The 17,906-nt window shown below is 50.4% G+C and overlaps 2 pseudogenes; one reads left to right on the forward strand and one right to left on the reverse strand.

The window, feature by feature from the left end:
- Positions 1–13,787: 13,787 nt before the first annotated feature.
- On the forward strand, positions 13,788–15,300 carry LOC119334537 (annotated as a pseudogene).
- A 1,201-nt stretch (positions 15,301–16,501) lies between these two features.
- Positions 16,502–17,906, reverse strand: part of LOC119329828 — a 3,068-nt pseudogene continuing 1,663 nt past the window's right edge.

Raw genomic sequence — 17,906 nt, forward strand, 5'->3', positions numbered from 1 at the left:
TCGTCGTCGCCCGGCTACGCCGACGGCGATGCGCACGGGGGGTTCAACCCAAACGTGACCTTCCCCATGGCCACCCCGCGACGCACACACCCTCGCCTGCCTTCATCGGCGTGCAGTACCCTCCATACAACTACTCGCCGCCCGCCGCCTACGCGTCCACACTGACGCCCCATCTCCGCTGTGGACCGCTGCCGTTCTCGCACCTCGGGGACACCGACGACACAGGAGCCGACATGGACGACATCATCGTGGCAGGATCGACTGCGGCCGCCGCGTCTCCCGGGTTCGCCACCTAGGACGAGGTAGTGGATCTCAGCGGCGACATGGAGGCCGAGCTTGGCTACGTCTACAGCGAGGACGCGCATGAAGCGCAGGAACTCGAGGAGGAGGAGGAGGAGGAGCCGGCTCCTGTTCTGACGAAGGGGCGCCAGAAGAAGAAGAAGCGGGCGGCTAGGTCAGGCGAACCGCGCATCAAGTGGACGTCCAAGGAGGAGCAATGCCTCGCCGAAGCATGGAAAGTCGTCTGCCTCGACCCGACCACCGGCGCGAACCAGAGCTTGGAGACGTACTGGGACCGCATCAAGGCCGAGTTCGACGAGCGGAAGCTCGTCGACCCGTACTTCAAAGGCGTCTACATGCAGCGCGGCTCCAAGGCGATGGCGAACCATTGGGGGCGTATCCAGTTGGCGTGCAACAAATGGCATGGAATCGTCGAGGAGGTCGCGGCTCGCCCGGAGAGCGGCGCCAGCGTTGAGGATCAGGTACGCACGCCGTTCACCCTCATCTCTTCGTCGTCTACGCCCGCCGCCCGCCAACTATTTGTTCGTCCGCGCAGCTGCTGCGTATGTTCACCATGTATCGGCGCAACAACCAAGACGCCGACTTCAAGCACCTCCACGTCTACAAGCGCATTGACAAGTGCGAGAAGTGGGCAGAAGTCCGACGTGCCCTCGACAAGGCCAAGGAGACATACAAGCCGGACGCGACGACTCCGGGCGCGTCAGAGGGGCGGCCAGACGGCCACAAATTGACAAAGAAGGGGAAAAACGCCGACGCGGTAACCGCGCGAGTGCAGGAGTCCATCGAGCATTGCCTCGCCGACGCCCAGGCCCGGGCCATCCTACGTGAAGAGAAGACCGAGGCGCGGTGTTCGTCGCTGATGAAGAACAGCGCCATCAAGCTCGACCTGCTCCGGACGAGCGTCTCCGCGAAGAAGAGGAACACCGATATGGCTTTTCTGATGGGCGGGGCGGACATGCTCCAGAGCAACGACGAGCAGCTCAGGGTGTGGTACATGCGGAGCACGGCCTCATCCTGAACCAGATGCAGACGGCAACGCCGACGATGCAAGCTCACGCGCCCACGACCACACGGACGCCAAGCCCGAACGACGCCTCTACATCGCCACCCAGCAGTGCCGAAGCCGCGCCGACACAGCCCAGCACCGAAGCAGCTCTGACACCGCTGAGCCCGCGCACGCCGACTCCGCCAACGCATGGAGCCAACCCCGCCGAGTGAATCATTGCGCACGCGAACTTGCGGCATGCGGCACTCTGTTTTTTGTAATGCCAGACTATGTCCGATCGCCATATTTGTGGCGTCTTTTGAGAGCGGGAATGACCAAGTTTAAATTTCCCGCATCCTGGGGCCGGCGCTTGGGGGCGTGACTGGGAGCTAGGCCGCCCCCAGGGGCCGAACTAGCGCCGGTACGCCCCCAGGCCGCTCTATTTAGGCGCCCTGGGGGGCCGAACGGCTGGAGATGCCCTTAGGGGTCAGTACTACCACACTTCAAAGACTAATAGGTAAATACATACTATCTCTCACACTTTATTTTCATTTACTTCGTAGGGGCAAGACATTAGAATTATGGACAATTGATGTGATCATAACTCAATCTCGTAAACATAGAAAAGGCTCCCAAGCAATTGGGTTTTGCTCCTCCTCCCGTCGGCACTGCCACCGGTCCACCCTTCCTTTGATGGCTTTCGGCCATGAAGGTGTGGAGGATCTCTGCCCGCCGTCGGCGAAATGGATCCCGCTCCCATTCCTGCTAGATCCATCATCTTGGTTGGGACTGTGTGTGGCAGCGACGATGTCCATCTATAGGAATAATGTCTCCCATGTTCGATCCTTGTCCCGATGGTCCGTCTAGCGTCATCAGAGAGCATGTCAAGGTGTGTCTCCGTTAGATCTCGCGGGATTCGATCGGTGCTAGACTTCACTGGATCTGTTGAATCCAGTTTTCTTTCGTCTTTGTTCATGTGTTTACAGGTTTGATCCTTTCAATCTATTAGTCTATTCATTGGCGATTGTTAGATTGTATAGTTTCCGTATATGTGTATGTATGATGTAACATTGTACCCCTTCATTATATATACTAGATGATATCCCGCACGTTGCTGCGGGGTCTCTTTGTTGGCATTAAAATAACTTAATTTTTTTATATAACTGCATATCAGCATTATAAATTCCAAGGTGAACAATGTGACAAAAGAGAACAGTTTCTCCACGGGTAGTAGACTGGGTCTTGTCGATGTACGGCCAAAGTATAGATATCAATGTCTAATCATTGTATGACCAATGCTTCAGTGTGAATAGGATTTCTGTGAATTGCACTATAGTGCATCAAAGTGTGGAACACTGCCTTGATACTAAGAAAGGCTTATTCTATTTTTTCCCTTTGTATTATGGGAGTAGATCTTCAATTCCCATTGATTAAGAATAACAACCTGTTTGGCATCACTACTTCTCACAGTATAAATTCAAGCAAAAGTGGAATGTGTCTGAATCGATTAGCAAAACATGGACCAATAAGTAGCGACCTAATAAATAGAAGACTGGGATTAAACGTGCTCACAAACATAACCTCTATGGAGACGAAAAGATTAATAAGGTGAGTGACTTATACAATTCTGAAGATATTTGACAAAAGCAAACAGGAAATCACATCTATTGGATGCCTCCGGTGTCTTGTAGTTTCGAATTCTTGCAAAAATAAATAAATCAATTGAAATTGTAGACAATTAGGTGTACAGGGAAAACTGGCCACTTCTTCCGGTGGCTAGGAGTGATGTATACACATCCCTAGCCTTGATAGCTCCTCCTCACAATTTAGAGAGATGAATGAACCTGAAGCTGAAATGATGGACCTGTAGAGCAGTTTCAGCAGTGTTTTAATAGTGGTGGAGAACTGTTTTCGAGCAAGGTAGGAGGGAGACGAAGGGGAAAGATATGTAACCTGTTAAGTATATCTGAACGCCCTTTTCACTGTACTGCATGACACCGTAAGCACCTGGTTCTCAAATTCTCAATTGAACCTGAACATGCAGAGGTTTAGAACATTAGGAACCTGAACATGGCACACCTAAGGAAAACAGAGAAGAACTGTCATGCAGCACGCCACCATCTAGGATCCCATCTTTATGAGTGATTGTAAGCACCAAAAATCATAGACATCACAAATGACAACACCAAATGAAGGCAATCGCGTTAAGGGGAAGAGATGCTAACCGTCTTCTTGAAGCTGGGCTTGCGGGCATTGATATCCACGGAAAGGAGGCAGGGGAGGCCGGCGAGCTTCTCCTCTGCGGCAGGGAGGGTCTCATCCGGTGCGTGCATCCCAGGCCGTCGGCGCGAGGAGAAATCGCAGGGGAGGCATGGCGTGCACAGAGAATAAATCGGCTGCGAGGTGATGGCTTGCCGGCCATGGCGGCGACAAGGAGTGGCCGGCAAGGAGGCGTGGGGATACTGGCGACCTGCTCCTTCCCGAGGCCACCTTGATGGATCCCGCACAAACCGGGGCCGCAAGTCGCGTCCGCCGCGTCTGGTGCGTCCGATGCCGCCGCCGCGAGGAGGACCCGGAGCGGAGGAACAACCGGAGGGACGGGTCTGAACATCGGCGTGGGGAGGCCGGCAGTAGAAGGAGGACCCGAAGTTGGTGGAAAAGATTGGGAAAGGTTGTTTAGGGTTTCGCGGACGCCGTCTTGACCACGCAGTCGCCACATCCACAAGGGCAACGTATTTGTAGCCCCGGTGAGGATGGAAGCGCAAGAGTGAGGAAAGTGGAGGGCAGGGGAAGCAGAGAATGAGAAGCGACCAGTGAGGAGAAGCGGAGAAGGCCAACCTCCTCGGTTTGTGGCTCATTGAATCGGATAGGTAATGCATGGCTTGAATTTGGGGGGAAGAAAAGGTCGGTTCACACCCGAGGAGGTGGGCTTGCGCCTTGCGGTGGGAATGCATGGTTGTGACGTGGCTACTTTGCTGATACATGCTGCATGTCAAGATAAATCACTTAGTGGGGATGAACTTCTTAAGTATATAGGATGTGATAGGCCACCCTTAGAGGGTTGTGCCGGTTCCCCCAAACCTATTGTATTACATGGTATCATGCTAGGTTACGATCGTTTCCGCTAAAACCCTAATACCCGCACCGCTGCCGCCGCCGTCTTCACTGTCGCCGCTCCCGATCGCGCCGCCGCCATGTCGAGCGCCGCCACGTCTGGTTCCACCACCGCGGGGTTCCTGCCGGCCTCCCTCGCGGCGCTGTTGTCCCTCTCGCTGGACACCGCCGCTGTGCCGGCCCCGCTCGGGACCCCGGAGCGTAGGCTCCTTCTTCTCGACTCCGCTGGCGCCCTCGTCGTTCGGGCGCGAGCTCGCGGTGCACACCGCGGCTGCGTCATCCGCCTCCTCTTTTGTGGGTGCTATCCCGCCGCTACCGCCGGTGGTGCCCGAGTCCACCTTGATGGCGGGGTTGTCGGCGTCGGGCCCGGCTGCGGCGCCATCTGCCCCGGCGCCCTTTATTCCTTCGGCCGCGTCCCCGGTCACGCTGACGGCCTCTATGGTGCCATCATCCCAGGGCGTCTCCTCGACGGGATCGTCGCCGCCGCCGCCGTTTCACTTCGGCCATCTTATCACCATCAAGTTGTCATCCGACAACTACATCTTCTGGCGGGCGCAGGTTCGTCCACTCCTTGGGAGCCATTACCTGCTTGGCTACGTCGACGGCTCTCTCCCTTGCCCCTGCGCTGGTGGACAGCGTGCACGGTCCGGTCTACAATCCGGCTCACCGTGTTTGGACGGGGCAGGACCAGGCGAACCTCCCCTCCATCCAGGGGTCGCTCTCTCGGCTGTCGTCGGGCTTGTAGTCTTCGCCAAGATGTCTCATGAGGCCTGGACCATCCTTGAGCGCTTATTTGCGGCGCAGTCTCAGGCCCGTGTCTCTGCGCTCCGTCGTCAGCTTGGCGAGTGCGAGAAGCTTGACTCTATGGCCACGGAGTTCTACAACAAGGTCAAGGGCCTTGCTGACACGTTGGCCTCCATTGGACAGCCGCTCACCGACTCCGAGTTCAACTCCTTCATCGTCAACGGGCTCGACGAGGAGTATGATGCTTTGGTTGAGATTATCAACGAGCAGGGCAACTCGACTCCCATGATGGCACATGAGGTCTACTCCTGTCTTCTCCTCACCGAGCAGTGCGTCGAGGCGCGCCGCTCCAAGGCCAGTCACGGCTCCCTCTCCGCGAACGCCGCCACTAAGGGTGGCTGCAGCTCGTCCAAGGGGCCGCCCCCGGCTTCGTCATCGTCAGCTCCCCCCGCGTCTGCAACCTTACCAGGGGACGGTGGTCGACGCATGTGTCAGTTGTGTGGCATTGCGGGGCACTGGTCCTCCAAGTGTCACGAACGCTTTCAGCGGAGCTTCCTTGTTCTTGGCAATGACGGCAAGGATACACGCAACTTTGCCCGCCAGGTTGCCATGGCGGATCGTCCGGCGCCGCAGAAGCAACAAGGACACACTCAGTCCTACTCCATTGATCCCCACTGGTACATGGACTCTGGGGAGACGGAGCACCTGACAAGCGAGATGGGGAAGCTTCACACTAGTGAACCCTATCACGGCTCCGACAAGATCCACACCGCCAATGGAGCAGGTATGCACATCTCTCATATTGGTCAAGCATCTCTTCTCACTAGACATGCCAATAAGAGTCTTCAGCTTCGCAATGTTCTTAGAGTTCCATCTGTGACACGTAATCTTCTTTCAGTTCCTTAACTCACACGTGATAATAATGTGCTTTGTGAATTTCATCCTTTTGATCTTTTTATTAAGGATCGGGGCACGAGGGACATTCTTCTTAGTGGGCGGCTGTGCCAGGGCCTCTATCGTCTGGAGCATCCTGGCGTCGCCCGCGTTTTCAGTGGAGTTCGGGTCTCTCCGTCACAATGGCATGCTCGTCTTGGTCACCCGGCCACACCTATTGTCCTTCATGTTTTGCGTCGTCATGAGCTTTCTAGCTTGTCTAGTAATAAAGATGTAGCAGTGTGTGATGCTTGTCAGTAGGGGAAGAGTCATCAACTTCCTTTTTCGGAGTCCAGCCGTGAGGTGAAACATCCTTTAGAACTTGTGTTTTCAGATGTATGGGGTCCTGCTCAGACTTCTGTCAGTGGTCACAATTATTATATCAGTTACGTTGATGCTTATAGTCCCTTCACCTGGCTTTATCTTATTAAACGTAAATCTGATGTGTTTGACATTTTTTTTAGTTTCAAAAACATGTTGAACGCCGTCTCAAGCACAAAATTGTTCATGTCCAGTCGGACTGGGGGGGGGGGGGCGAGTATCGCAACCTCAGTTCCTTCTTTCAATCGCTTGGGATTGCTCACCGTTTGGCATGTCCACATACACATCAACAGAATAGTTCAGTAGAACGTAAGCATCGTCACTTGTTGAAGCTAGTCTTACTCTTTTGGCCCATGCATCTATTCCGTTTCGGTTTTGGGGTGATGCTTTCGTCACTGCATGCTTTCTCATAAACCGTACTCCCACTCGTGTTTTGAACATGAAGACTCCCTTTGAGGTTCTCCTTAATGAACAACTTGATTATACCCTTTTCAAGGTTTTTGGGTGCGCTTGCTGGCCGCATCTTCGTCCACATAACAAGCGCAAGCTTGAGTTTCATTCCAAGAAGTGTGTCTTCCTTGGCTATAGCTCTCTTCATAAAGGTTACAAATGTCTTCATGTTCCCACACATCGTGTCTATATATCTCGGGACGTCGTGTTTGATGAGCATGTTTTTCCCTTTTCCAAACTTCTTGTGTCCACTGCTGAACCATCATCTATGCATTCATCCTCTGTTGCCTCTGACCAATTTGATGATGTTGCATATTCTCCTATATTGTTGCCTAATCATGGTGCAGGCATTGGACATGGGGCTCGTTTGGAAATTTTGGAGGCGCCATCGCCTCCCTCGTCGGTCTCACCAGCGGCTCACGACGGTCAGGGTGCGCCTCTGCATGGCCTCGGTCCTCGTGCCCATGCACGTTCGACCGATCACCCAGCGACGTCGTGCGTCTCGGTGCCTCTGGTCTCTGGGCCGCCTGCGTTGGCACCTCTGGCTCCTGGGCCGTCCGCCTCGGCGCCCTTGCCAACCGTCTCGGCACCCCTGGTGCCTCCGTCGCTCGTCTCGGCGCCTCTGGCCTCTGGGCCAGCCTCGCCACCTCGGCTTGTCACGCCAGTCTCGTCGCCCCCTCGGCCTGCCACGCCGGTCTCGGCTGGGCCGAGCTCACCCGGCTCCGGCGCCCTCTCGCCTGTGCTGGCTGAGGCATCTTAGTCGCTGGTCGGGGTGTCTCCATCGCCGTCACCATCGCCATCGTCAGTCAGTCCAGTATCGACTGAGCCCTCTCCGGCTCCTGTGGCTCTCGCGGCTCCTCAACGACCACATACGCGGAGCCGCAGTGGTGTTTTTCAGCCCAAACAGCGCCATGATGGTACTGTTGCTTGGTTGGCTGCATGTCTGGCTACTGCTCGTGCGCATTCGGCCTCTGAGCCTCGTACGTATCAAGCTGCTCCGAGTATACCTCATTGGAGAGAGGCCATGGAACAGGAGTACCATGCTCTTCTTCGTAACAAGACATGGACTCTTGTTCCGCCACCACCCCGTGTTAATGTCATTGACTCTAAATGGGTTTTCAAAGTGAAGAAGCATTCTGATGGGTCTATTGAGCGCTACAAGGCGCGGCTAGTTGCCCGAGGTTTTTGGCAGCGCTATGGTCTTGACTATGAAGACACCTTCAGTCCAGTGGTTAAACCTACTACTATCAGGCTTCTTCTCTCTCTTGCAGTTACTCGGGGTTGGTCTCTTCGTCAGCTTGATGTGCAGAATGCTTTCCTCCATGGTGTACTGGAGGAGGAGGTCTATATGAGGCAGCCCCCTGGTTTCTCTGATCCTGATCGTCCTGATTATTTGTGTCGTCTCACCAAAGCACTCTATGGTCTGAAGCTGGCTCCTCGTGCTTGGCATGCTCGTCTTGCGACAGCTCTTCGTGCTCATGGTTTTGCATCATCGGCTGCTGACTCTTCATTATTTCTCCTACAAAGGCCCGAAGTTACTATGTATCTGCTGGTCTATGTGGATGATATTATACTTGCCAGTTCCTCTCCATCGGCTGCTGCTGCTCTTGTTCGGTCTCTTGGTGCTGACTTTGCGGTCAAAGACCTTGGGAAGCTTCACTACTTCCTTGGCGTGGAAGTTGCTTCCGGTTCTGATGGTCTTGTTATGATGCCGAAGAAGTACGCTTTGGATTTGTTACAGCGGGATGGGATGCTTAAGTGCAAACCGACTACTACACCTATGTCTACCACTGACAAGATCACTGTTGTAGATGGTGAGCTTCTGACTTCTGCTGATGCGACACAGTATGGGAGTATTGTTGGTGGGCTTCAGTACTTGACAATCACACGTCCGGATATTTCGTTTGCTGTCAACAGAGTATTTCAGTATCTTCACGCACCTCGGGACACTCATTGGTCTGCGGTTAAGCGCATTTTGCGCTATATTCGCTTCATGTTGTCCTATGGTTTGCACATTCGACCGAACTCCTCTGGGGTCATCTCGGCTTATTCTGATGCGGACTGGGCTGGCAGTCCGGATGACAGGCGATCCACAGGGGCTATGTTGTGTTCTTTGGTTCTACCTTGATCGCCTGGAGTGCTCGGAAACAAGCTACTGAAGCTGAGTATAAGGTATTGGCTAATGCAACTGCAGAAATTAATGCAACTGCAGAAATTATCTGGATACAGTCTTTGCTTCAGGAATTGGGTATATCTCAATCACAGTCTCCTATTCTTTGGTGTGACAACATCGTTGCTACATACCTATCTGCTAATCCGGTATTTCATGCCCGAACGAAACACATTGAAGCAACTACAGATCAAGTTCATCTCTTCCAAGGATCAACTTGCAGACATCTTCACCAAGCCATTGCCGCTACCACAGTTTGAGACTTGTCGGCGTAATCTTACCCTTCTAGATTCTTTAGGAAGTGGCTAAGATTGAGGGAGGGTGTTAGATTATATAGTTCCCGTATATGTGTACGTATGATGTAACATTGTACCCCTTCATTATATATATGTGATAGGCCACCCCTAGAGGGTTGTGCCGGTTCTCCCAAACCTATTGTCTTACAGCGATGGTTGCTGCTTTGGTTCGTTGTGTGGAAGATGATAGAGGCGTCTCAACTCTCGTAACATGAGAGCCCACGTATATATTGATTGGGGGAAGAGAGACGCCTCGTAAGCGTTACAGAGAATACGGTTGCGATCACAACCGAGAGGGAGAAAGGTACATTCGGGATAAACAGGGAGAAGAGATAGAAAGATAAACGGAAACTCTAAGATGGATTCTCTCCAGGTGAAAACTCAAGATCTTTGATTGGGCGACGACCTTGTCTGTGCATTGTTTCCTTCTTGGAGGTGTTGCTTTTGGAAAAAAAAAATTGTGGCCCGGGTGTTGTCTTCTGTGGTGGTTAGACTGCTGTTGTTGCGAGTTTCAATCACCGTAATGGGGTCTTTGTTTTCTTTTTCTCTCCTTTTTATTTTTTCTTGGCTGTGTGCATCCTTGATGCCTTTGTACATCTTGTTGGTGCAGAGGCTGTGTGTAATTGGTATCTTCACGATATTAATATATTCCCCTTATCGGATCTGTTTAGGTGAAGAGTTTCTATTCTAGTATTTCAAACGACCTTGGTAAAGATCACACTACTGGAATCACACCCTACGCCGAGTGCCAGAAACACTCAGCAAAGGGCCAAAACAACTGGGCAAAGTCTTTACCGAGAATTGTTCTCGGCAAAGGCCACCGGGCATACACCTCTTAGGCAAACATAACTTTGCCGAGAAGCAAACGACGGGCACTCGGCAAAGAGTGGCCCATCTTTGCCGAGAAAAAAATAACAAATAGTGAACAACCACGTTTTCACGACCTAACAGGTGGGCCCGACGTCCTACACCGAGCGGATGCTTTGCCAACCAAGAGCCCCTATAAGCAAAGCTAATGAGTAGCAAACAGCCATGTGTTCACCACCTGTCAAGCGGGTCCCACGTCCTACGTCGAGCTGATGCTTTGCCGAGTGCCCCTCTTGGCAAAGCTAACAAGTAGCAAACAACCACGTGTCCACCATTGCCGAGTGCCCCTCTTGGCAAAGCTAACGGGTAGCAAACAACCACGTGTCCACCACCTGACTGGCAGGTCCAACTACCTACTCCGAGCAACTACTCTGCTGAGGGCTACTCTCGGCAAAGCAAACAAATAAGAAACAACCACGTGGCCACCACGTGACAGGCCGAGCCTGTGCTTTGCCGAAAGACTTATTTCGTTTGTCGAGACGTTGACGCTCTCGGCAAAGATGCCAAGCTCTACAAGTCGGCACATTTTGCCTTGAGCTTTCTCGGCAAACTTAGCATCCTGCTCCAGTTCAAGAGCACTATTTAGTGACACATGTATGCAATCAGATCAGTATATATAAAAAGCACACGTACACACAATTGATAATTGTACACTGTAATTATTCATCTCATATTAAACAAATGTTTATTTATATAAAAATGGATTTTAAATGTTGTTCCTGCATTCTAAAAAATATGTGCAGCTTTTTTTTGCGAAGGAAAAAATAATAAAAATATGTAGCTATCACCATAGGGTCAGGTGCTCCAGTTCAAGAGCACTATTTAGTGACACATGTATGCAATCAGATCAGTATATATAAAAAGCACACATACACACAATTGATAATTGTACACTGTAATGATTCATCTCATATTAAACAAATGTTTATTTATATAAAACTGGATTTTAAATGTTGTTCCTTCATTCTAAAAAATATGTGCAGCTTTTTTTTGCGAAGGAAAAAATAATAAAAAATATGTAGCTATCACCATAGGGTCAGGTGTGGCAACGCAAGATGAAAATAATTGGGAGACAAAACAATATGGGGCTATATGCCCTGAAAACGACCAAAACAAGCGACATGTTAACTACTAATCTATTTATGAGAGTCGGATCATCAATACATATAACTACTATACGTTATACTGAAATGGGAGACGGAAAAGTAAGATGAATTTTTTTTGGCCCACTGATGCCCAAGCGATTGCAACAATACCATTGTGTACCAGATAGGTGGATGACTTTTGGTCGTGGATACATGAGAAGAACCGAATTTTCAATGTCCGGTCGGCGTACAAAATGCTTGTTCCCACAAAGCTGAGGCGTGAAGCATGGCCAGGTGGACGCGGTGATTCGTCAAATTCAGATGCAGAAAAGGCGTGAACTAGCCTGTGGAAAACTCAAGTGCCATCCAAAGTTAAGATATTTCTTTGGAGATTAGTACACCAATCTCTTCCCTCTGCTGATTTACTGCGTCACTGAAATATGTCAACTAAGTCAACTTGTGGAATTTGCGGTTCAAAAGATTCTTGGCAACATTCCCTCTTATCAGGGTTGTGGTCACCCTGTGGGCTGTGTAGCACGCACGCAGAAAAACGCTCCATGAACATACCTTCCAGTCTCCTCACTCAACGCACCATTTTGTGATCAGCTATATAAGGGAGCTGGGTGAACGTATGCCTAACAAACCTCAGGCAACACTTGCGACCAGATCAGTACGCACGCGCTCGGTGCTACCGGCCGCTGGACATGGGTGCTTCAGCTAACAAGTGCGCATGTATAACTGACCCGGCTACGCTCGAGGCACTTGCTTGCTTAGAGGCTCTTTCTATTGCCTTGGACCTGGATATATCACATATTCACATGTTATAATAGCGTCGGACTTCCAAGAAGTTGACACGAACATCAACAAAGGCATGGGAGGATCATATGCGGGTATCGTTAGAGAGATCATCGTGACAGCTAATTAGTTCACAACTTGCTCCTTCATCTTCGAGGGACGTGATTCGAATATCGAGACACATAGTCTCGCAAATCATACTTTATGACTTTTTTTGTATGCTATGTGTGACTCCTTGACACTCAGACCTAAATTGTATCCATATGTATTCCGACTATGATCAATGAATAAAAACTACTACGTTATATAGATCTTTGGTGCGATATCCTGCGCTTGGCAAAGCAAAATTGAGCTGATTGAACACATAATGCACCACCACTGCCACAATAGCGATGGCCGCCGCTCTGGTGCCCCACGTCCTGGTCGTCCCGTTCCCGGCGCAGGGCCACATGATCCCGGTCCTCGATCTCGTAGGCTTCCTCGTGGCCCGCGGCCTCCACCTCACTGTCGTCGCCACGCCCGCCACTCTATCATTCCCATAGCTCAAGAAGCTAACTATTTACCATCGCCCAAGGTTAAAGATACTCCCTCCATTTTTATTTACTGCATATTAGAGTTTGACTGAAGTCAAATTTCATAAAGTTTGACCAAGTTTATAAAAAATAATATAAACATTCATGATAACAAATCTATATGATGTGAAAGTACATTCAATTATAAATCTAATTGTATTGATTTGTTATTGCTTATGTTAATATATTTTTATAAGCTTGATCAAAGTTTATAAAGCTTGACTTTTACCAAAGCTAATACGCGGACTACATAAAAATGGAGGGAGTACTACCGGAGGGACTCCTGCAGCAGCTCCTAGCCCTTGAGAAATTACATATTGCAGGCTGCCCCAACTACTTGAAGGGAGCCTTTTCAAGAGAAGGTGCTTACTGGGATTCGGTTGAAGCATTTCAAATGGAACCACATAGCACATGTTGTAAGCAATCGAAACTTTGATACAAAATTCCTAATAGAAGAGATGACAGCTTATTTAGTGAGATTCAGTTTTTTGCTTGATCACATGCACTGTATGCTCAGGCTACCTGTGCCCGTGCTTTGTGTATGCTGTCATCGTGGTACTCCCTCCGTTCGGAATTACTTGTCTCGTAAATGAATGTATCTAGAACTAAAATACGTCTAGATACATCTATTTCTGCGACAAGTAATTCCGAACGGAGGGAGTATATGTCAAAACTCAAGAGCAATTTTATATGTTCTTCCTCCACAACTATTAGTAATCGTGCTCATCAGCAATCGCAACTGTTAGCTTCTGCCACAGACTAGGATTTTGGTTCCCGGTCAAATATGTTTGTTGCTCTCGTAAATTCACAGACAGTCAAATGGTCCCTCTGATCCAAAATAAGTGTAGTGGTTTGAACTGTTCAAATTTGAACTAAACCATCACACTTATTTTAGATAGGGGGACCATTTGACTTGTCATCAGGTGCACCATGTGAAGCTATCACCGTAGGGTCAGGGGTGGCGACCGAAGATGAAAATAATTGGGAGACAACTTAACATGGGGTTATAGGCCATGAAAATGACGGAAACAAGCGACGTGTTAACTACTAACTAATCTACTTATGACTTATCAGAGCCGGATCATCACGACTACATACTCGTGCGACATCCTGCGCTTGGGAAAACAAAATTAAGCTGATCGAACACATAATTCACCATTGCCACCATAGCGATGGCCACCGCCGCCGCCGCTCCAGCGCCTCACGTCCTAGTCGTCCCGTTCCCGGCACAGGGCCACATGATCCCGCTCCTTGATCTCACAGGCCTCCTCGCGGCCCATGGACTTCGCCTCACCGTCATTGTTACCCCGTCACTGGCCCGCTCCTCGCTCCCCTCCTCGACGGCGCCATCCGCGCAGTCACTCTCCTGTTTCCAACCCACCTGGCCTTCCCCGCCGGCATCGAGAGTGCCAAGGGATGCCCGCCCGCTCTCATGGGCACGCTCATCGTCGCCTTCACGGGGCTCCGCGGTCCGCTCAGTTCCTGGGTGCGCGCCCGCTCCGGCAGCCCCGACCGCATTGTTGCCATACTCTCCGACTTCTTTGGCTGGACGCAGCCGCTCGCCGCCGAGCTCGGCCTACCGCGCATCACCTTCTCGTGCTGCGCCGTCTACGGCGCCGCCGTGCTCCACTCGCTCCTGCGTCAGCTGCCCAGACGCGAGGACGAGAACGACGACGAGTGCCCGATTCCATTCCCAAATCTCCCGAGCGTCCCGGTGTACCAGAGGCGGCAGCTCTCGTTGATGTACCGGACCTACAAGGAGGGCGACGAGGTGGCAGAGGGGATGAGGAGCAACTTCCTCTAGAACCCGGATTGCTGGGTGTTCGTGTGTAGCACATTCCGGTGGCTCGAGGGACATACATGGAAGTGCCTCTCGCTGACATGGGCTTCCGGCGCATGCGTGCGGTAGGACCATTGGCGCCAGAGGCCGATGCCACGGAAAACCATGGTGGAGAGACGGCGGTAACCACGGCCAACCTCTGTGCTTGGCTCGACAAGTTCGAGGACGACAAATCCGTCATCTACATATCAGCTTCGGGAGCATGGCTATGCTGCAGCCAGGTCATGCGGCGGCGCTGCAGCCAGGTCATGCGGCGGCGCTGGCTACTGCCCTGGAGCGGACGGGTGTGGCGTTCGTGTGGGCGGTTTGTCCGGCTGTGACGCTCCCGAACGGGTTCGAGGAGCGTGCTGTGTCGGGCGGCAGGGGCACGGTGATCCGTGGATGGGCGCCGCAGGTGAATGCACTACGACACCAGGCGTTGGGTTGGTTTGTGACGCACTGCGGGTGGAACTCGGTGCTGGAGTCAGTGGCGGCCGGGGTGACCATTCTAGCATGGCCGATGACTGCCGACCAGTTTGTGAATGCTCGGCTTCTCGTGGACGAGCTGCACGCTGCCGTGCCGGTTTGTTGGGGCGGGGTTAAGATGGCACCGAGCACCGACGGGCTGGTTCGCGTGCTCGAATCGACAGTCGTGGGGAAGGAGTGGGACGGGGAGTTGGGCGACGTTGCCGCCCGAACCAAGGAGCTGGTCGAGGAGGCGGCGGCGGCGGTGCGAGAAGGTGGCAGCTCGTGGCGGGAGGTGGAGGAGCTGGCGCGGGAGCTCCGCGAGCTTGGAAGATGATTTTTTTTTCAAGAGAGATATAGCTGGTGAAGCTAAGCTGCATCTGCTTTGCATCAAAAACTTGGAATAAATGGCAGAAACTTGGGGTGTGTATTCAGTTGTGTTCATTCCTGCTTACAATTAATGATTCATAATGACTGCTGGAATGTTTGGATGGGGGTACATGTCTTCAAGGTTGGTGATCAAAAGCTTTTGGACTGTGGGGATTTGGAATTTGGAAAGCTTTTGCAGATGTGATTGCACAGCTCCCACTCACAGATCACCCTCAACCTTCCATATTACACCTGTCCGCCACTACAAGCAAATCGATCGCTGCCCCGTCGCGAGGCGATCGGGTAGGTGAAGTAGAGCAAAGCCTTGATTCGGTGGAGATTTGTTACTGAGACTAAGATGCTCTCTCTGATCCAATGCAGATGAGTGTTCAGAGTGAATGAAAAAAAACAGTGAGCCCTGTAAAGTTGCAATTCTGAGAAACATGCTGGTGGTGGTGGTGGAAGTACTAGTAGGAGCAGAAGCAACAACAGCAGCAACATGCTAAATAGCCATCAACCAGAGCGGCCGGACAAGCAGGCTTCAACAGGGAATTGCATTCAGATCTCCCGTCTTAATGAAAACGACGGTAATCATCAGGCAGCCAAAATATCCAAGTGCATATCTCAACATGAAAACAAAACATCAAAAATGTTCGCAAGAAATCATCAATCTGAGAGAGTTGCCATTTTTTCTGACAAAAGGTAATATATCTACTTGAATTCATCCAGTTGATACCAGACAGAATCGTAAGACAGGTGCAGAAATAATCAATTGATAAACAAAGTCGCACTTTCACTAACTTACACAAGCTCTGCCAAAATGAGGTCAGAAAATTATAAGCTAACCGGCCTGACAAGTTAAGATAAATGCATGGACAGCACTACGGTGGCTGAAACGCAGAAATAAAATTGCATTTATTCTCTTACTGTGAAATAAGATTACAAGCAGAAATAAGGTTGCATTCATTCTCTTACTGTGAAATAAGATTGTAAACAAAGTTGTTATGCATTACAGAGAATGAAGGTGAAGCTTCATTGAACTGGCAGAGAGATCAACTCCACAGGCAACAGCCATAACCACGACTTACCATTGGCTGTTTCTAAACTTTCCATCAAAGCTCTACTGAATTCATTAGCCAGAACAAATATAAATAAAAAGAACCTGCTCCAAGGCAGTGTTTTACCAAAATACTGAATGAATAAGGTCAACTAGACATCACACGAGTAACCAGTCTGATTCACATTTTAGTAGAATACCAGGTTCACAATCTGCACTAGCTAGAATTTAGGATAATCATAATAACTGATTAACACATGCATGTCAAGAGCAGCAGCCAGTGCTGGGCAAACATGAACAAGAGTAAAACTGTAGGTTTACCAGGGATTTTCTCTGGAAATCAAGAAGGCAGGAGTGTAAGCACCAGCCAATGGAGCCACATGATTCAAGCAGATTCCAAAGTACACAGGCAAATACTTCAGCCGACAAAAGAGCCAAATCTTGAAGGAAGCACAAGGGTGATTTTAAGGTAAAAAAACTACTGTCCATCTGCATCTGCTAGTGACTCTGAATCAAGGTTTTGGTTACCAGTCGAAATTTCAAGATTTCCCATGGTTACCACGTATTTCCGTGCCCCTCGGTAAATCGTCATACCGAGCAAAAAATACCATTTTTTAAATTTTTTTTGAATTTAAACACTCGATTTACAGTAAGGTATGTAGGGTCTAATTAATGCAATGAAAGTTGGTTATGGCATGTTGGTAGCAACCTAGTTCCTGTTTTAAGAGGTCTCTGGTTTGAATATTCGTTCATTTTCTTATTTGAATTCAAAATTTAACTACAAAATTCGCTCGAAATATTCTCGGTATTTGTCGGTATTTCTCGGTAACCGTGGTAACCACATTTATCAGTCCCCCTCGGTAAAATTACCTCATTCGGTAACCAAAACCTTGCTCTGAATAGAGAGGAGCATAGGGTAGAAATAGTTGTGTGTTTCTCTTCTCAAGATCAAGGACACATCCAACTTTCTGATGCTGCATATCATATGCTACCAAGGTATCACCTAAACATGAGACGAGGAAAATGGTGTCGCAATCTGGATGAATCTCTTCCGCCCTGTACTGCTTCCCAGGCAGGCTCATAAGCTTAGGGAAGCACACAGTATGCTTCAGGACCAATTCTTTACTATCCTAATCCTTGAGGCACCAGAGTTCTAACCCACAGATTTTATTGTTATCATCGCAGGAAGCTACAGCGTAGTGTAAGCACCCCTGCGACGATCCAATAGTACCAAACCTTCGGCCGAACGGCAAACTGATGGTCTTCCACACTTTGCCCTCCATGTCCACCCCAGCAAGAGATGACTGCCATTGCCTTTAAGGCTGCCCATCAGGTAGAGCATGCCACCAACATAGACGCATCTACTCCCGAAGAATAGCTTCACTTTCTCAGCCGTCTCACAATCCCTATGAGTCCAGGCTCGTGTCCACGACGAGTAAATGTTCACTGCTGTGACGTAGGGTTCCTGAACGGTCTGCTCAAATTGAAGAACATGGAAATGGGATGATTCGGCGGGATCGAAAGCCAGGCCTGTGGTACGGCTAAGTATGTTGGCCGTCGCCGG

The sequence above is a fragment of the Triticum dicoccoides genome, chromosome 7A, assembly GCF_002162155.2.
Source record: "Triticum dicoccoides isolate Atlit2015 ecotype Zavitan chromosome 7A, WEW_v2.0, whole genome shotgun sequence".
NCBI lineage: Eukaryota > Viridiplantae > Streptophyta > Magnoliopsida > Poales > Poaceae > Triticum > Triticum dicoccoides.